General features: G+C 38.2%; 1 long non-coding RNA gene across 1 annotated transcript in view; it reads left to right on the forward strand.

The window, feature by feature from the left end:
• The window catches only part of LOC129785612 (uncharacterized), a 141,162-nt gene extending 120,454 nt beyond the window's left edge, over positions 1-20,708 (forward strand). The window contains exon 3 of the long non-coding RNA XR_008749749.1: positions 20,562-20,708. This is a non-coding gene — a long non-coding RNA (uncharacterized LOC129785612). The remainder of the gene's footprint in view (positions 1-20,561) is intronic.
• The last annotated feature ends 740 nt before the right edge of the window (positions 20,709-21,448 follow it).

Raw genomic sequence — 21,448 nt, forward strand, 5'->3', positions numbered from 1 at the left:
GCTCGTAAGATCAAGATCACCACCATGCTGTCTGTCTGCTGTCTGTCTTAAAGGGCTGCTCTTTGACTTGGACATTTCTCCAGGCCCTCACGTGTTACAGGCTTGTTCTCTGTGGGTTTTCTAAGGAAACACCTGTCACAGCAAACTGCATCATCTCAAGTCTCAGTCAGGGCAATAGTTTTTCAACATCCCCTGTCTTGACAACTGGGAAGTTGGTCTTTCATGTATCCCGATGCTTGTAGCACCTCAGTCTTGTTATTGTTTTACTGCTGCCTCCTAGCCATGAGGTGAGCTTAAAACTGCATCCTATGCTCATCAGAATTGTGCTTTCCTGTCTGTGTCTCTAATTATTCGTTGCCCTTTTCTAATTGAACTGCAGGATCTTTACATCCATGATTATTCCTATCACATCATACCATGAGCAATGATAGAAAAAAATGTGGGACAACTTCTTATAAGTGAATTTAGAAAACAAAGTGATGAAAAAAAATATTTCTTGCTGACTATTTAGGCAATCTTAAAAAAAAAAAAAAAGTACAGATGAAACCACTAAACTCACTTAGTTAATAAACTAGTCACATATGTAAAGTTCAGCTATGTTGACGTTTGTTATAATCAGGAGATTATTAGAATACAGCAGATTTTAAATGCAATGTCAGTGACTCACTGAGCCATGAAATAGAGTATGTCAAGCCCTGACCATTCTCTCTGCTTCCACCGCTCACCTCTCCAGTGTGCGTGAATCCTGACGCTGGACTCTGGGGTTGGGGGTGCTGGGCAGGAGCAGCTGTCAGGTATAGATCTGCAATCTACACCAATCCATAGCCTGACTGCTCAGGCCTCTTGGCTCTGTTGGTTGTTGGTTTGTTTGTTTGTTTGTTTGTTTTGTTTTGATTCTGCAGTAATCTATGTACCTTTTTCTCTCCAGATCTCCAAACTTACGACACTAGTTTTTCTGCTGGATTTCAAGAGTGTATTACTCTTAGAAGATTTTTCTTCTATTACTGCACTTATTCTACTCTATTTGTTTCTAGAAACTCTTTAAAAGTGTAGAGATTTAACCTTAGCTACAAGCTTTTGCTAATAGCGGCAGGGGCTCGCACAGATGTGTCTATTTTTTCCTCTAAATTGGATGTTATAATCTATGTCTATAAACATAAAGCTAACACATGAAAGAGAAATTAAGCTTGATATTGCATGAATACTATCAGTTTGTCTTAATTTTATCTATTAATCCTTCATAAGTAGTTTCATGACATCTTTTTAAAAGAGCCATTTTTCTCAGCAAAAACAATAGGTGTTTGCTAAAGAAGTAATGACACATAAATCACCTTTCCTCTCCTGCAACCACTTCCTTCCCACTGAAAGTTCAAGGCTCTGCTTTTCCTACTGCTTTAAGTGTGAGGAGTTACACCAGAAGGACTTGGTATTTATTTATAGAATCTGTAGTAAACTGATTTTACTCATGATTTATCTCAATGCTTGCATTCTCACACCAACGTACTCGAGCACAGATGTGTGCACCCAAATAGTCTGTCCAGCATCACCTGCGCTTGACACAGGACAAAAGACATCCGCTACTGAATCCTGTCTCCCATTCCCTCGTGTCTCTGAGGTTTCTGTGTGGCAACAGCAAACACATTTTTGCCCTTTCAGACACTTTGGAGTCCACAGTTGCTGTGGAGTGGGCCTTTGTTTCCAAATCTTAATCTCCATAGGCAGGGTGGGTGCCATGTTGTCATCTTCCTCTTAGAGACAGACCCATCTATGTGATTTCTGTCAGCTTCCTGGTGGGCTAACTTGAAAAGAAGCAGGCTACGTGGCATGCTGTTGCCCTGCTTGCAGAACGCGGGGTCTTCTGGCAGCATGTGGTCTGTGGTCGTGCTTGTCTCAGAGTGCAGGATTTCTGGTTTTGACAAATGCAGCACATTCCTCATTTTATTACTAGGTATAGTTTCATCTGTTATTAGTATAGGACATTCTTTTCAAGTCTTGTTCTGCTGCTTCATCTCATGCTTACATGCACACGTTTCTATTCATAGTTCATTCATACCAATCTTCGTACTTCTACTATGAGTCTTGGAAAGGACATTTAAGCAACGTGCTGAAATGAATAATTTAAATCACATTAACATGTTAGCATTTTTAAATGCATTATATACCAGCCCTGAGATACCACCAGTTTTACAGAAATTGCCCTCCTGAATACAGTAACAAACAGTGCTCAGTATGTAAATCTTCCTACCCAGACTGTGGTCTAGAGCAGCTATGCTTGTTCTTTCCTTCTGCAGTTGCCAGTTTCCCTCTAAACATTAAAGTCCCAAATATATATAACTTTTTGTTTGTCATAACTTTGTGCTGAAGATTTCGGAAAGACATGGAGGCTTTTGGAACACGCAATTATCTGAATGGTACTAAAAGGTAATGCATGAGTTCAGCCTTCTGCATTCCTACTTCATTTACCTAACGACATTCTCCAGCTTGCCGCAGTATCTTTAAGGAAGTAAGCTAACCTAATTGCAAAGTCAATGTTAAATTAATTTATAAGTCACGCACACTTTGCACAAGTATCTTCTTCCATGAACTTGAATTGTCTTGTTAATTCAGCTTTCTCCTAAAGGGCTTTGAGAGTGATAATCTGATTTTCTCATCTAGTTTCACATGTAACAGAGAAACAGAGATGACGAACTGCTGGCCTGGAGCATAAAATCCTTCAAATGCATAATAGTATTTTAGGAGTATTAAAATAGAGTGAGCTCAATGTTTTCTTTTTAAAAAATACAATAAGAATGAATACCTGAAAAATATGTGGCATAATGAAAAGAGAGATGAAGTGATTGCCTTGACAGTAATTTACAGAGATGACTTTTACCCTTCCATTCATGCTCTATACTGAGCTTTTCTCTCACATATTAGTTTCCAACTGGATTTTGGTGCCAATAAATATTGTCTTTGAAATGGCTAGAAGTAAAAAATAAGTTTTACTCCTAGGAATAAAGAACGCTTCTTTACAGAATCCCCTCCACCCCCAAGACTTATGCCTGAAGCATTCTGCGACTATAGTGCATAACCCACTCAAACTCAAATGGGCAATCAGCCGTATGCTTGTCTGAATGCCCAAGGGGGCTGATATGCTCCTTAGATGAAGAAGAGAGTATTAAATAGAAAAATTCCAGAAGATTTTCATTTAACATGGTTGTGATAATAACAGGAGTAAGATGTCTGGTTCTGCTAGCTGTGTGCTTGGTAAGGTGCACGTACAAAGTGACAGAAATCTGTGCAACACACTTGGGTGTGTTTTCTGCTCGTGGTCTGGGAAGGCATAGGACCTTGGGGTAATGTTTCCTGGGAAGATCCTGAGAATAACACTGATGGCTATGCAAACCGGGCACACAGCAAATAAGAAGTGGCAAAGAGAACTTGTATGTAAGTAGGAGTTATCCTATCAAACGAGCTTTTGCTCCCGGGGTGCTCGCCTATTTCAGAGCAACCTATTGCTGCAGTGACACCCTTAAAACCCAGAAAAGCCACTGTATGGCTAGTAAGGCTTACAAATTCAGTCTGAGCATCAGCTCTACTAGCAACAAAGCTGGCTGTCATACAGCATGTGGAAAATGAGCTTTCCAATAGTGGCATTCTGAGAAAGATTACAACACTGGGTAGAGTGTCCTCAAGAATATTTGATAGGACAGTGTAGAAATGAGTGTGTCTTCAAAAACCGGATCAGACCTCTCAGTTTCGGATATGTCTAAACTCATATTCTGGGCTGTAAGGAGATGGTATAGGATCAGTGAAACTTCCTATGCATCGTGCAAAGCAGGTTCTTCATAGTATCTTTATCTCATGCTATATGCTAAACAAGCCACCACTGAAACAATTTTCTAAAAATTTTGGTAGGTTCTCCATCAGCAGTAACTCAAAGCCAAAAAAGATAGGGTTTTGGTTTTCTTTGAAATGTCCTAGTCAAGCAGGAACTTAAAAACTTTGAATCTTGACTCAGGCTTTCTTGAACATGTTGCCTTCCCATGTCAGCTACCACAGAGCTATCAGTAGGATTCCAAGTTGAAGGGGAATAAATTGTCCTTCGGCCAGGGCTGTGTGCTAGAACACTGAAAAGGTAGTCTGTATTTTTTCACAGGAAGGAAATTCTCTCTTTCTGACCTCATGGACAATAAACTAAAATGATTCCCTGTTAACTGTTGTATTGAGAGACATTCTTTTCCTGGTGTTTTAGTCTGGTTATAATAACAGGTGGGATGGTTGTGCAGATTTCATCTTCTTTTGCGATAAGAAACCCATTTCTGTGTTAATGGTGGAGGGACATGATTCTGTAAGTTTCTATGGGTCAGGTTTATCTTTTCTTATTTTCACATTTAAATAAGAATGTCATTTATGTACTGAATCTTTTCTTACCAGTGACAAAGACTTGCCCCGGTATCTGTTTTCAGATATGCATATTTTAGATTCCATGCTTTTAATTCAAACTGAGATTCTGTTGCTTTTAAAAAATAAATAATTGAGTCTACTGCCCTTGTATCTGTCTCTCTTCCAGACTTCTCTTGGTAGCAAAGAATACTATAAATGATAGCTGAATCTGGTAATTAGACAAGACTTCCCTTTTCTGTCCTGCCTTTTTTTTCCCCCGTAATGCATTTTGTCTGTTTACTGGCTTGAGGTCCCTTCCCCCTGTGAGACTTATCTTTTTAATGGCAGTCATTTTTAACATGCACAATTTTTCTGTAAGCATGACATTCACTATCTCTATAATAACAATCATTTGGTTTATGATTTAAACCATTACAGCAGTGTACCATGCTGTGAGACTCAAATGCTGGCTTCACTTTTACATTGTTTACTTTCCTATCAGCACGTTGACAGTTCATAACTCTTGGCTACTTCCACATTGACTGCAATTTCTGTAAAGCTCCAGTGGAAATAAAGAACTCCATCAGACAACTGGGCAGGGTTACTTGCCTAAGCGTGCTGTGGACTTGGTAAACTCCTAATAAGTTGCTGAACTAGGTAGTCATTCTTACATGGCATGAATTTGCCAGTAAAGTGTGAAATAGGTGTAGCATAATTTTTTTAAAATATCTTAAGTGCAATAGACAAAGATCAATGGAAACCTTTTAACATCAATATGAGACGGGATACATTAAGTACTAAACTAATATACTGACTGTTGCCTGACTATTTTTTTTCCTTGCTCCACCCCTCCCCTGTCTCCCCATAAAGAATACTGCTCCATTTGAGGGGTTCTTCTTTACATGAACATTTAGCCATCATGCTCTTTGAAAGTGAAGAAAAGAGAAGGGTCTGCTTTAGAGGAGATGGTTTTATTTGGATTAGTGGGATACAGAGACCTTTGCTCCCTGCAATCATTCTACATATTTGTTCTGCTCACCAGTTTTCCAACTAAACCTCTGTAGCCAGCCCAGCCAGCAGGAGCATTGCTAGGAAAACTCATTTTAGTGCAAAGGGACTCTAGAAACTTAGCACAAAGAACTCCTCATATGAGCAAATGACTAGGGTTTTGGTTTTTAAGAGGTTTATAACTTGGATAAATTGAATGGAGTTTTTTACAGCTGTTTCCCAAGTCATATCTCTGCCATAAGATTCTCAGCCACAATTTTGAGTCCTGTCCTATTTCAAAGAAAAGTTCTACAGAACTTTTTAACATGGAAAGGAATTATTTTTCAAAGATATCCAACCTGAATTGTACATACGTTTAACTTGGGCAATGTTTTATGAGGCAGACAGTTTCAGGTCTGCGTATTTTAGTCTTAATGAGCCTTCCTTGTAAAATACACACTAGTATCCTCATCTTCTATACATGCAAATGTATAGTGCTGGTATAGATAAAAAATAGATATCAAAACTGAAAATTTTTGTTGTACTCATACCTATCTTACTATGAATTTTTATTTCTTTTTGTAATTAGAGTTTGTTTCTTTTTGTTTGTTATTAAAGTGGAAAATAGAATGAGGGAGAGCTTGTCTTAAAGATGGTTGACTCTGCCTGTCATAAGCAGTGCAGAGTCAGGATTTGTTTTACGGAAAGATAAACTTACTTTAATATTAATGAAATGGGGAGTTTATGCTGTCAGATACTAATAATGACTTACTAGTACTTCATGCTGTACACGAGTACAGCGCTATCTAGTTACATAGGTATACCGCAAGTTTGCCCTGCTTCTATCTAATCCTCAGGAGCAGTGAGATTACCTTTTTAAGAAAACATTTCCAGTGTGTTTAGTTGTAGATAAAAACCTTGAAATTGTGTTTTGAGTATTTATTTTAAAATCTTAAAGCCCAGAGAAATTAGAAATATTTTAAATGTTTTTTAAATAAATCTTATGTTTGGAAATGAACCGAAAATTTCTTAGTGGCTGGAGTTGTAGCGGACTTTTTGCTTATGGCAAGAATTGTTCATAATAAATGGGCATGTACCTGTGTCTTTGTAGGATAGGATTGCAGGGTGGATTTAGTTTGAGTCTGCTTTTTGTTAGATGACCTCTTGTGTACCTTGAGAATACCATGCCTATTCTTGGTGTTGGAGGTGAAAATGTTTTGTGGGTTTTTGTTTTGTTTTGTGGGGTTTTTTTCCACACTTTCTTAACTTCCTTATTAGCGTTTCAGTAAAGTTGTACAATAATGACATCTTGTAAAGAATATTTTATGGTATTTTACAATTTTGATCATGCTAGTGCGGAAATATTTCTAAACTCAGCTTCCCATTTATCTTGTATTCTAGTGTCTGAATTCATATTCTTGTAAACGTAAGGGGGTAGGAGGAGGGTAGGGGAGAAACTATTCTTGAAACATTCTTGTTCCAGTTGGAGTTTGCCTTTGCTTTTCATCCTGAAATTAAAATTGATGGACAGAGAGTAATTTGTGTTAATGCAGCTGTTACTCAGTTTGAAAGATGACTAACAGGAGGATCCTGCTCTTAGCTGGGGAACAAAGGGTGACAAATGTCATTCTGCACATCAAGTTTTTCAAACACTGCCTCTGAAGCAGATGGTACAGTAGCTTAAATAAAAAACCAAACAAAACCCCCAAAAAAAAACACCAAAGAAAGAAAGAAAAAAGAGCATTTGAACCAGTACAGTGTCAATATGCTAGAACAGTCTCCTAAACCTCTTGTCATCTGTGATAAGGACATCAATAATAGTCATTGTCAACCTTCATTAAGTTCAGATCTTCTATTTTTATGTCCCTCAGGATGTTTTTCATTGATGTTTTCTCTGGAAAGAGAAAAGGCCCTACATCAAGCTAGTGTATAAAGCTTGATTCTTTTCCTCAAGGCTCTTAGTGCAAGGGATACAAATTATTTTAATTACTTTTTTCTGGTTTTTTTTTTTTTTGTTTGGTTCATGGTTTGGTTTTTGTTTTTTGGTTTGTTTTTTTTTTGGGGGGGGGGGTTGTTGTTATTATTTGTTGCTTGGTTTTTCTTTTGAGTTCCTCTCAGGCAGGTGTTTAACCTGCTTCTAGATGCAGAAGAGCCCTTGCTTATTAATCCACATAATAAAGTCTAAGAAAATGGGAATGTTCTACTTGCAAACAAATAAAAAAGCAGATGTCGAGAAGATTAGATCTATACTTCCCCTTCTCCAGGGATTTGTCTAAACATCATTGCTGCTATTCCTTCATTTACACGTGTCTAGAGTTAGTTTTTTAGATTCTCACTGGCTCTTGCAGGTTGACTGGCCAGCACCATGTGAGTTCTTCAGTTTTTTCCAGGAAAGACAACCAGAAAGATAAAATTCCTGACTCTGGATGGACTTGAACTCTTTTCAAGCATGGGGTGGAGAATGGACATTTATATGCTCGAAAACAAATGACTTAGCTCACTATTTGATTTTATTGAAGGAAGAGAAGGGAATTATTTCTGAATTCAATCAGTGTTACTCTCTTTTGAGCGCTTTCAGCAGTTCTTTCCAATGTGAGGAGAAAATATACCATGTCAGAGGAGGAAGGGTCACACATTCAACATTGCTACAAAATTAACACAGAATTGTACATATTGTACCTGAAGTTTTAGAAGCCCATGACTTGAATTGTTGCTCCTTTTGAAATTATTTACTATGCAATGAACTATTTTCTCAGACCTTCTGGAGATTTTGGCTAGAAATAAGGAAATATTCTCACACAAAAAAGAAAAGTAAAGTTACCCCCAAAATACTTAGATGGGCAAACAGACTTTCTTGAGGCTGCAAAGCATTGAAACCAGATATTAGGTCCAAGGACTCTTCCCGTATTTTATGTTAATGTCTATTTCTTAATCTACAATTCAGAATATCAAGCCATTTTATGGAGCTGGTTCCTCATGCCTTTCGCTTACAAATGAAATTGTACAATCTAATGCTCAGCCTTGCAAAATCATTCTGAGAACAGAGCATCAAACAGACGTGTTCTCATAACTGGCAATTTAACAACCCAGAAAGCATTCCGGTGCCAGTCCTGCAGTCCTCTGTGAATTTAATCCCACAAGCTAGTTTGTAAATTGTTATTTAAATGCTATGCAATTTATACTATAGATTGGTGGTGTTGCACTGACAGCATTGCCTTTATTTACTCCAAAATTCAGCACATTTAGTAAAAAAAGAATTACAGCACAAAACAGAAAAAGGTGTATTACGAAATCCCTTGAACTGCATGTCATTTTCTGCTTTCAACTAGATCTATCAAAAAAAATCATCCTTTTTTTCTTGTCCAGCTGAGCTGAATTGCATGTTCAGGTTCAGTTAACAATCCAACTGATAATAAAGCTTGTTAAAGAACTGAACATACTTCCAGTCTGGTTATAAAGAAGTCTGCTCACAAATTCTTATAAATCTGAAATGAATTTCCAACAAATCTAGACTGACCAATTTCAAATGTTGCATAATCTTCATTATGGTTGGGAAATATCTGAGATCTGTGATCATACTTTTGTGTGCCGGGCAAAGAATTTGGTGAGTAGAAAGACATTTTTGCTCAATGTTGGAGCTGGGGTACAGGAAATAGTATTTCTTTAAAAAATATGTATCAGTGGAGTTCCATACATTAGTTAGTTTCTTTGCTTGTTTGTGTGGGTTTTCTTTTTTTTTTTTTCTTTTTTAAATGATTTTTAATCAACCAACCCCACTTGAAGTTTCATTAGTGCAGTGTTTGCAGAGCTCAGGAAATTTCTTTCTCTGGCGTCACTTATAAGAGACTCTTCAGGTGGTGAATGTACTCATCATCCTTCTTTTGTCAGTGTTACGGGACTTCATTACAGTGTGCAAGCACTTAAAAGGGCAATGCCTACTGTGTGACAGACCTGTGCAGCTTATGAAAGCAGATATCCTATAGCGTCATTATGGGTTGTCAATGCAATTGTACCTCAGGCCATTCCCACAACATATCTAATTCTGTTCTCCTCTGACCCCTTTCATGCCAGAAAATGGTAGAGTTGTGCAGTTGTGTCTTTGAAAAGTGGCGTAGAGCCTGGCACAATAGATTCCTTATAATATCATACGGCATATTGAGCTAGACCTACAGAGATTTTGAAAGAGATGAAATTATGCTGGTCATAATATCGGAGAGTTAAGTCTTGTCTTCACTTTTAAAAATAAAACATCAGCGTACTTTTTTTTTCCCAATGAAAGCCACTCTATAAAATGACACGTGAAATGATCATGAAAGCCAGTGCTGGCCTGAAAATGCACCATATTTTTAAAAATAGTTCAAATCCAAGCATTCTGTGTGAGTCTTTCTAACACTAGAGCACCGTCTGACCCAAATCCACCAAAGGGACTGTGCTTTGTGAAGCAGCTTGAATGTCTCTGGCATCCAAAGTAGCGTAACGCTCTAAGAGCTTCTCTGTGTGAAGAAAATCAGGAAGACAATACTGTTCTCTAATATGGCTTATAATTAAGAGGCAACTCAGGGTTTTTTTCTTAGACTGGACTGGGACAGGTGTATGCAACACAGCCCTTCCTTGTCCCCAGAGTGGACACACAATCTAAATTAATTGTCTTGAACTGTGTGTTGATGAGAAGGTAGTCACCGTGGCATCAGGTCACAACTTCCAGCTGGTCACATCCTTATTGCAGACAAGTCATGGAGTCAAAGGTGTCTGACAGGAGGGAGGAGCAGTGTGGGATCCTGCTAGATGTAGTTGAGGGATGACAGGCATGCACGCAAATCTTGAATTTATAGGCAGGTAAGCATTTCCTTTCATCACTTTCTACACTTTGCTAAATCCAGATTTAGTGCTTGATTACCTTTTTGTTATATTGTTATGAGGCCACATAATCTAGAAAATCTTGAATTGATTTATTCCTTTTTCCTCTACCTTCCCCAGTTTAAATCTCTAGCTCCTGGGAGAAGGCACAGGAATCTGAAAGCAAAATTACGTTCACCTCTTGGCTTTCTGTTGTAAGCATAATATTCAGAGTGTTTTTGCCATATTAATGCGTAGCTCATAATTGTTAATATTGCCAGTGATTTACTGATGAGCCTCTTAACTTTAAGCAATGCTGTGACTCAATCCCTTTCCCTGTAGCATTAAGAACTAATTTGACAGTTGCTACAGGCAAAGCTGCAAGATGACTCAGATTGTCAAATGTCCTTTGTCCTCACAAATGCAAAATCCTGCAGCCAAGTTTCAAATGCAATTCCATTTTATTCTAATTTATTGTTCATTTCTCTTCTTGACATAGCAGCTCCCTAACAAGTCCGTACATCGTTACTTAAATGCTTGCTCACAAAGGACTGTTGTCAATCACTGACACAGAACATCAAGCGGAAAGAATCTCTGATCAAACACATTTTGAAAGGTCTGCCACAACAATAGAGAAAAGCTGAATCAAACTGGAGGGGAAGGGAAGGGCTAAACAAGACTTACTTGTATCAAGCAGATGAGATTATTTTAAATAGGCCTAAGACTCTGAAAATCATGTGGAATTAATTCATTTCTAGATACTTCTTAGAGTGCGTTTTTTTTAAGTATTGATGATAATGCAAGTGCTAGATAAAATACTAATACCAATGATCATAGCAAAACTGAACCATCAGACCATTCAGACCTTCCTGGGGCTGCAAAGAACCTTGGAGTCAGTCTGAAAATTACTAAAAATAAAATCAGAAATTATTGCTTTGAGGGTGAATCACTTCTGGGTCATCTGTATTAACAGTAATAAGAGCATTGTAAATAATCACACTTTTTCATGCATCTTCCTGGGTCATAATCTTGATTTTATTTATTTTAAAATGCCCACAATAAAAGAACATCGGTGGTTCAGTTTTACAATTAATATATTTGCTTTTAATTTATTTTAAGATATAATTGTTCTGTACATAATGGATGAAAGGCTTCATCAGTTTAAGAGGTAACCTACACAAAGGAATCCATCAATTTTAAATTCAAAATACTAAAATAGATTTTTCATTTTAGGTACCTCAATGAACGTAATTAGATTTTTTTTCCCCCTAATCTGAGAGGAATTTAACAATAGTGTATAGCCTTGAACTTCCCCTGATCTCTGCACTATAGCTGCATACAAATCAATAACACACTTCACTTTAAAAGAGTTTATGTCCTTGTCAGCTCAAAATTCTGGTCACTGAGGGCTGTCATGCTGAAGGTGAGCTTTGCACATCTCTCTGGATTTGTTTATCGCTTCTAGTAGGGCAGGGAAAGGGAGTGGGAGGAAAATAGCCATGGTTGTATGATTCTCTGCCAACCTTCCTTCTGCCCAAATCTTAAAAATAACAAAGTCTTTCTCACAAATGGGAAAATGTTGCAGTCCCTGAGGAATTTCTGGTATGACATTCCTCTGAGGATGCCTCCGTGGGATGGGCAGCAAGAACAGCTGACTGGGGCGTTCAGCTGTACTGAACTGGGCTCCTGCTCTGGGCACTGACGCAGGAAACCATGAGAAAAAAACAGTTTATGGTAAATTTATATAGCAATAACTCATATAGATAAAGAGACAATCAAATATGGATAGTATTATTTCATGTCTAACTTTTACATACCTCACTGTGAAATTGCCTTTTAAGTAGCTTTAATGTAATGTCTTATGTTGGGGTTTTTTTTAATTAAAACAAAAAAACCACCACCTCCACTGTGTGATGCTTCAGGATTCCCATGGTCCACTGTTTGGCTTTATACACAGATTCTTCTGATGAATTAAAAAGTTGAACTAAAATAAATGTGTATGGCTAAACAAAGCTACATAAAGTGCATTAATATTCTTGTGGTAAGGTTACAGGAAACCTGGCTAGGAAGTCTCAGAAGTTCATGTGACCAGCTTGTTGTCTGTGTGTCCCCTAAACTACAGTTAAGAGAAGATCCACTATCTGAAATAAGTCCTTTGCTCTCCCCTCCTTCAGTATTTGCTGGGGCTTATTGGGGTTCTTCTTTCACCATTTGCTTCCTTGTTTCCACCTGGTGACCTTGAGCACCCTGTTCTCTGGTAAGGAAGTGGACATATCGCACAGTAACTGCCATAACATAGAATCATAGAATTATTTAGGTTGGAAAAGACCTTTGAGATTACCAAGTCCAACCATGAAGCCAGCACTGCCAAGCCCACCACTAACCCGTGTCGCTAAGCACCACCTCTATGTGTTTTGCCAAAGTTTGCAGGGAAGGTGATTCCACCCCCTCCCTGGGCAGCCTGTCCCAGCGCCTGACCACCCTTTCGGTGAGGACTTGTCCCTAATCCCCAATCCAACCCTCCCCCGGGCACCTCGAGGCCGTTTCCCCTCGTCCTGTCGCTTGTTCCCTGGGAGCAGAGACCGACCCCCCCTGCCCACAGCCCCTGTCAGGGAGCTGCAGAGAGCGATCGGGCCCCCCTGAGCCCCCTCTTCTCCAGGCTGAACCCCCCAGCTCCCCCAGCCGCCCCCCCCAGCCCTGTGCCGCAGCCCCTTCCCCAGCTCCGTGCCCGTCCCTGGACACGCTCCAGCCCCTCAGGGTCTGTCTGGGAGTGAGGGGCCCAGAGCTGAGCCCCCCGTTCCAGGGGAGGTCTCATAAATACATGTAATATAATACAATCTCTGTGGAACCTTTGGGATAGCTTTATCTAGAACTGGTAGCAAAGAGATGTAGCTTTGGCAGAACTGGAATTCATCCATGGTGGAGTTTAGAATAATGAAAGATTATATATGTATCAGGAAAGGTACTGGAGAAATAAACTATATTTATGCAAGTGTTGTGAATCCACTCTATGTAGGGGAAAGTTTCCGTAGCATCTTCTCTTTATAATTTTATTAAGCAGATTATGTCATCTTTTCTGATAGTATATAAATAAAATAATTATTCAAAGATACTATTAAAGAAATGAATTATATCCAGAATCAATGGGATATCTTTGGTAAACTTGCAACAGAACTGTGTATTTATAGTATCAATTAAATTTTTGAATAGCCTAATCTCATCATCTAAAAGCTGGAACATATTTCATTATCTTCCCTATTAAAAAAATTTAGAAAAAACTTCTAGGAAATTATCAATAAAATTAATGGACATGTAAAATCCGTTCAGGGAGAGCTTCAAATTTACATTTCTAGGAAGAGAAAGAATAATCTCCTGGCTGTAGGTTTCTTGCTGCTTTTGTTGATGGCTGTCAGTTAACATAATTCCTTGGAATACTGTAGATCCAATGGTATTGGCATTAAAACCTCCTAAATAAGTTGCATAACTTGACCTGTGCTTGTGCTCTACCCGCAGAACACATTGATTTAATCCCCAGGGTTGGTGGTAGCTTCGGTTCTGTTTTGAAGTACCTTTTTTCCTCATGTGGAATTGGAGGCTCTGAGTTGAGTCCTGGCTCCAGTTCAGAGATCAGAAGCTAGAGGAACAGTAGCAAGTACCACTTGGAATGAATAGAAAATGTAATATATATTAACAGTGGATAAAATTCAGGAGCATCAGCTGGAAAGGGAACAAAGGAAAGTGCCAGTGTTAAGTGATGTATTGCTTTGATTTATATTGGATGAGAAAATTGCTGGTAGGCTTATTTTATTGAAAAATTAAGTAACAATCAGTAGAGTTTTTTAAAAAATACAGATTGCTTTTGAGTTAACAAACCATAAAACTGATTCAGTGCCACAAAAGTGGATAAGCATTGTTTTATTCTTTTCTCGGTTTTCTTTTGGTGATTGCATGAATCACTACTGTGTCATAAACTAAGGCCTTAAAAGTGAGCTTGAGACGATAAAAAGAAAAGCCTTAAAACATTTTCCTGGGATTAAAAGATCATTTGATTTACTTTTAGCTCATCTGAACTTGATTGTATTGACAAGGTCAATATTTAAGTCATTTTTTCATACTATTATGATAACTGTCTGGGGAGAAGATAGTAATTTCTTTCATTACACCTTGAGCAGAGAATGGATTAAGATGTAAAAGTGAATCTTTTTGTAAAGTGATCATCTCTGAAGAGCCATAGTTAGCTTCAAGGCTGTGGAAATCCATCCAAAGGAACAACTGACGTTTCATAACACCACCAAACACATATTTATTGCTGGGGTATTTATCTTCTGCCCCTTTTTTAAATGGGAATCAAAGAATTCATAGAAATCTTTATAAGCAAATAGACTGTTTAGATTGTGGTTAAAAAAGCTTCTGGACTAGATAAGGTTGTTGGATGATCTTACAAACTATGTATTCATAACCTGTAAGTCCAGAACACCTAGGAAGTATCAAAAATGCTGTATGTGCAGGCAAAAGCCTTCTGCAGCAAGTCTAGCACTTCTTAACAGTAGCACCTTACAGCACTGAGCACGTACCTATCTGTACAGGAAATCCCGTGAAAGCATAACTATGGAAAAATCATCCAGTATCATTGGTATTAGCCAAGCTGCTATTCCATTTATCATTCCTATCCCCTTTGATATTCTGCCTTCTAGAGTATGAAAACTAAAATGTGTTCCACCCAGGAGCCTGAGGACTGCTCTGTGTGTTTCCCAATAGAGTCCCATCAAGAGCTAAACCCCTCCATTAATTTCAAAATAAAAGATCTGGCAAAAGAGTGAATTCTGTTAAGAAACAAGACTCTTGGCAAATGGTCAGACTAAAATATAGCTGTTAGCATCAAGTACATGTGCTGGCTGCAGAACAAATGTCACATATTCCTTACCTCTTAGAAACTAAGGAGAAAAAGCAGCAATTCTGTTGAAACCCAACGCTTGCCCTGTCTTGATTCCAGGTACTCTAAAAAAAAAAACCAAAAAAACCCAACAAAAACCAACCATTCCGTAAACTGATTGACTTTCATCAAGAGCTCTTTCAATGTCACAGAAATAGATTTCATTGGTTTTGACAGCCTGGCTTGATGCTAAGCTTGTATCAAAAACCTACCAACGGGAAAAAGACTGCCGAGTTGAACATAATGGTCATATTAGGGGGTTTTGCTGTGCCTGTCTCTGTGGTGGATGTGATTTCCTCTGTTTTGACCCCAAGAAGCTTGTACAGCAGCTCATTTAAAGTTCATGTCTCCAAAAGGAAAATAGTGGAAATACGAAAAGCGACATGATCAACTGCACTTTTATTTTGAGTAGCCCTCCCACAGTCTGTGAGCTCTGCGGGGCAGCGGGAGATAGGAAATCAGTGTTGCCCTTAAACCAGAAGAAATGTTTTTCTAACATAATATACATGAAGTACTTGAGAATTCCCACTCTCTGTAAATGACTGAAACATAGTAGGTACAAAATCTAACGGTGTGACCAGCTCTTCTAAATCTCTGCTCTCTTCAAACTTCCCATGCTCTTTTCCTACACACTTAGCATTATGTGGCCACCTTAGGGTCTGTGAATAATACCTCTACCAACGTTCACATCTCCTGAGAATCTTCCCATTTTCTAAAGCAGTTTGGATCAAGGGTGTAATTGAAACAATACACTGAACTAGCAGTTTTATACTGGCCACTCTGAAAGCCTGGTCCCAGATTGCAGGAGCCATTATGTATTTCTGTATCGTTTGCTTTTCCTAGGCAGTCAATGAAAAACCTCATCACAAGGGTGTAACACCTCATCTGAAGCTGTGATCATTCCCCACGCTCTCCTTTTCTTCTTTGTAGTCAATCAGCAATACCTAGTAGTGCAAAGCTGGGGAAGGAAGCGTGCCGTCTCCTTTGTGTACCTGGAGTATTTCCTGTATGAAGCTGCAGAAGGGCTATAGTTCTTCCGCTTCCAAAGTCTGGTCAATGGCGAGTTCATAGCTATAGTCAACAAATCTTATATATGTACACAGCCCCTCCGTGTGCACAGTTCCTTTGGTGGTGACATCCCCTCAGCAGGTGACACTGAGAGGTATCACCATGGCAGAGAGCACTAAGAACACAATAACTAACAAGAAAAATCCACTTTTGCCTCCCACTCTTCCCACCCTCATTAAACAACCCAGGTTTGGAAACAAGAACAAAACAAAATCTTAAAACTTCACAATTTTTTCATTTCTGCTAGGTAACATCTAAACTAGAATTTGCTAAAAATTTTGCCAAAGCAGCAGAACTAAGTTATACTTTAATCCTTAGTTATGACTTTTTGAGAGCGTCACTCAGGCATAGAAGGGAACTTGTGTTTAATATACAGTTCAGTGATGGCATGTGCAAATCTGTTCCCTTAGCACCTTTTTAGACTTTTTTAAAACTTTTTTTTCCCAGTTCATAAGATGCAAAATTTCTCATGTGGGATGTGGTTCAATTAGCATAGAGAAATACAGTTAATTGTTTAAAAATACTTTTAAAATGCTGTTATTTGTTACAAATAACTTGAATTATAAACAGCAAAATTAAGCTTGGTACTAATTTCTCTTGTGTTCCTCCCAGTTGGCAAAAATAGAAAATGGTTAGTCAGCTTTCCCATTGTTTACATAGTTTTGAGTTTTTAATTAACATAATCTGCTTATTGCAATGTAGCTGCTAATTGCAGCCAGTTGAAGGAGAGGGGTACAAATTGCTGTTTATGTGGTAGAAGAAGGAGCCAAATAATTAGGGAAACTGTTTCCCGTATAGAAAATGATAATATTTTCTTTCTTTACATGGAAACATAAATAAATATGTGACCAACTGTTTAGACACCATTTTAAAAGCACTGTAGCAAAGCAGAGAACATTCAATTTGTTTCATTTCTCCATCAACTTGCCTGAACATATTTTTCTTTTTAATGAAAACAAAGCTTGTGTTAAAAAGAACTCCATGCTCAGTTTCTGAGGATTTAAGGGGGTGTCCACAAAGGCTCGTTGATCTTTCCCAAGGCTAGTCTGCAGCAGAGCTCTAAAGGTGCAGCAATACCAACTCTGGACTTTGAATATTTGTGACTGTTTCTGGAGTTTCTCTGACTCTTTACAAGGTTGAGTGTAAGTGTATGTGAGCGTTCCAGGGCAATTAAAAGGTTGACTGTTTAGGCACTGAGTATTTCTATTGATTTTCCTCCAAACTGGAATGGTTTTAGCAAGGAAAAAAAACCACCCTAAAATCAATGGTTTTGGCAAATACTCAGACGATAGACCTGGCTCTAGCCATGCTTTACTATTATATGTAACTCTGCAGGGCAACCTTAGGCAAAAAGAACCATTCATGTTGAGTTTTTCTGCAAACCTGAGCAACAGAACCAAACCTCATTACAGCACTGAGTTCTGTCCCGGCCATACAATCCTCCACTGTGCAAATTTTACTCTTCACACTTCCACTGCAGCCAAATATGGTAAAGGTTATTAAGTATTCTAATCTTGTAAAATAAAAAGGAACAAAACGGGATGCTGTCAAGATGACTAGGTTCTCTTCAAACACAGCAAGATTTACTTTATGCTAGAATGAACAATGATTAAGAAGGTTTGACTGTATTATTAGGAATTGTTAATTGCAAAAGGAGAAGCAGCTATGTATTTAGTAAAATGTAATCGAAATCATTTGCACTAACAAATGAAATATATTCATGAGTAAAAATTCCAAATATTTTATCTCTTGACATTTACCATACACTGTAAAATTTTAGTATTGGCGCTATTGTAACCTTAGAAAAAAACAGAGCTCGAATGTATGGGCCTGATTCTGATTTCGCTTATATCTAATGTAATTCTTTTGAACTCTGGAAGCAACTTTTGGTTGTCAGTGTTGATGGCTAATTGGAATCAAGCCTTATGGCTCAAAGATTGCCCTTATGCCCACAATAATACTAACTTATGAAATTAATAAAAAGGACAATGGTTATTTGTCTATTTCAGATTGCACACTATGTGCTTTTCTAGGGTTGGCACCTGTGTCAAGGAAATGGGTGATGAATTAATGGCAGGATTAAATGGCTTCTTGTAAGACTTTTTTGTCTGAATCTTTCAAATCTTGGTTACTAAAGAAATCTCTAGTCTTTTCATTTTTCTCTAAAATAGTGCCAGATATGTTTATAATATTTCCCTAACAAGTACAGTAGACAGTATGTTTATGGTCCTAAGACACATTTAAACTCAAAGCTTCTTTTTTTTGGTAGGAGAGTATTTGCAACAACTTCCTAGTGCAAACTGAAAAATAGACAGTATTTATTAAAATCGTACTCTTTTACTCACGTGTGACAACTTCAACTACTCCTTAACACGTGCTGACCTCACAGCAGAAACACAGACAGGCCAAACATGAAGTAATTATTCTCAGAGCCACCAATACCTTGCAAATCAGACTTCCAGACCCAGAGGAGATGCCTTTGTATTTAATAACCTTTACCTGATGTCTCGTTCATGAATTTGTTGGCTCACACCAAACATGCCGACATTCTCTGTGTCAGCTCAAACACAGGTGGAGCGGGTTTTATGCAACTGGGGCTCATGTGTGCACACTTGACGTATTACTCTGTTGAGTCTGTGAATACTGTTTGAAGAAAGGATGTATCAGATGTTAGAAAAGACTATTTTAGGATTTCAAGGACACAGTTTGTCTTATTAATATATCATGGACATATATTTCAACTGCATGAGCAAACATTTTATCTATTCACCAATCTCAGATATAGGGTCTAACTTCTTCAATATACTACAGATATGGATTTTGATCTCGGCTTCAGGCGCTGTGCTGGCAACACTGAACCTACATGATTCTTCTAACTTCTTCAATACATTACAGATTTGAATTTCTTTACTTTTCTGAGAGCAGAAGGAGAGACCAATAATGTTGTGACCCTGATCTGCGTACTACACGTGTTTAGATGTGTTTAGCAGCAGTACCAAGAAAGGACTGAAGGTACACTGTAAGGTGTAACCTGGTTTCTCCAACTGCATTTTCAGACCTGGCTCATGCCTGGCATTGCAGCAGCAGAGCAATGACATCACACATGAGATGCAAATTGTTTTGTAGTCAAGCAGGAAGCTATAAAGAAAAATTGTTACTGCAGACTCTGGTGTTTCTGGTTCTGCCTTACTGAGGCAAAGTGATGTCTACTTTCAGAAAACTTTTCTGCTGTTGGCTACATAGTGCTTAGTGCAGTGCTGTTAATAAAACAACTGTCATCTGTGACAGAACACTGGTGTTTGTATTAAGATTTAACTCAGTCTGATGCTACAGAAGAGTGTCCTGATGAATTGTGTTCAGTAGCTTAGCAGAGGATAATAGATGCTGAAAAAAATCCTAAAATGACCACTAATGCTGTTTTTCAGGAGAGGCAGTTCTCCTATTTACAGGATCTGAAGAAGGGTGATAGAGTGCTTTTAGACAGACAATGAAACAACTCTTAAACCATCCTAATGACCTCAGAATACTACCTTGCCCTCCTCTTTCTGATTCTTTATGATTCCAATCTCTTCTGAGTGAAAATGCTACAATGAAACATATTATCCCTTTTATTGAAATGACAGAGATAGAACACTTACCAAGCAATTTAAGAGACGCAACTGAACCTAATCACTCCTGAAATCAAAAGAAGTAAAGAGAAAATTCTTTTTTCCCTCCTTTTCCCTGGTAATGAATGTGAATACTTAGTTTTGGACTCCTTTCACCATTCTGCCTCAATAAATGAGCACAGTCAAGGAATAGATCTTCACATCGCTACACTGCTCCCAGCTTGCTGCTGCTGCTTTATCCTCTGCTCCATTTCTCTGGTGCGTCACCAACTTTTTAAGTGGGTTTGCAGCAGTGGTTATCAATTGGTTCAGTTTTCAGGATAGTTCTTCTGTAACTGTGCTGACGAAAAGTAAGCATGAGGAGAAAAAAGAGCTTCTCTTTCATGTGAGTCGATATTCTTAACATACAACAGAATCCCTTGAATTTTGTTTCCATTTTTTCCGTCTGTACAAATGGGTTGTTCAGCTTTTTGCACAACAAATTCTTGGGATCATGACTGCTGTTCCACCCAGAGGGTAATTAGTAGCTTCACTATCAACTGGTTACAGACAGGATAATTTAAGCAGGTCAAAATTGCTTGTAAATCAACATGGTTGAATGCCTTTTTTAAAGTGAAGATAAGGAATGCACAGGATTTTTTCTGGTCTGAACCAGTATTGGCCTTTGATAGTGCTGTTAGCGCTAGGACCCTCCTGACTGGTACCCACAAGCAGAAAGTGAAAACAGACAGTGCAAAAGTAAAATGATGCCGTATCTTCTTCAGCTAGACCTTGTTCCCATGGAAGGGGTTTTGTTTCAGCTGGCTTTGTGGTAAGCAAGTGAAGAGGCCACCAGCGCCAAGCGGCACCAGAATGCAGAAGGTAAGACGACAGTAAGGTGTTGCATCAATTAGTTCGCACTGTTTTGCATACTTCAGTAACCTGTGGAAACTGGCACAAAACTTGGTACTGACAATTTAGAACAGATTAAGCAACACTTGTAGAGTAGACTATGAAACAACCTTTTAGCAGTTTGCTGGCAGAAAGGAAGCTATTTGGAGGGGACATGCACAACACACTGTATTTGATTAATTTAAATTGCAATGGAATCAGTAAATGGAACATATTTCTTTTTCTTTTCCTTTTTTTTTTTTTTTTTTTTACATCCCAAATCAAGGCAACAATTGAGATGCTATAATAAGATTTTCTCAAAAGCCCAAGGGATAAAGGAAATGGTTGCTTGATACAGTGGCATTTTTGCAATTCAGATGGCTTCTAATGATGAATAGGAACATCTAGAAACACTTATTTTGTTTTATTTTCACTTTTAACATGTCTTCATAATAAACAAGCTCTATGAATAAATATAGCTGATGAAACAGTGAAATATACTATGTGCTATTGAGAATGTTCCTCCCCCTGCAGTATAGTAGCTGGAAAATTATGATACAACCACAGTGACAGAGTTCCCCCCCATGGAGCATTTTTGCAGCAAGACAAGTTGAAAGTAAGAATAAGATAAAATGTTATTATAGGGCCATTGATCTTCTGTTACCTAAAAGGAGTGAATATAGGTGTCACAGCTGACAAAGTGCTAAGCTATCCCAGCCTATGCAAAGCTCAGTACAAAAGAGTGAAAAACAGCCTTATCAGATCTTTTCCCAACTTAAGG

Source organism: Falco peregrinus, chromosome 13 (genome assembly GCF_023634155.1).
Source record: "Falco peregrinus isolate bFalPer1 chromosome 13, bFalPer1.pri, whole genome shotgun sequence".
Lineage (NCBI taxonomy): Eukaryota > Metazoa > Chordata > Aves > Falconiformes > Falconidae > Falco > Falco peregrinus.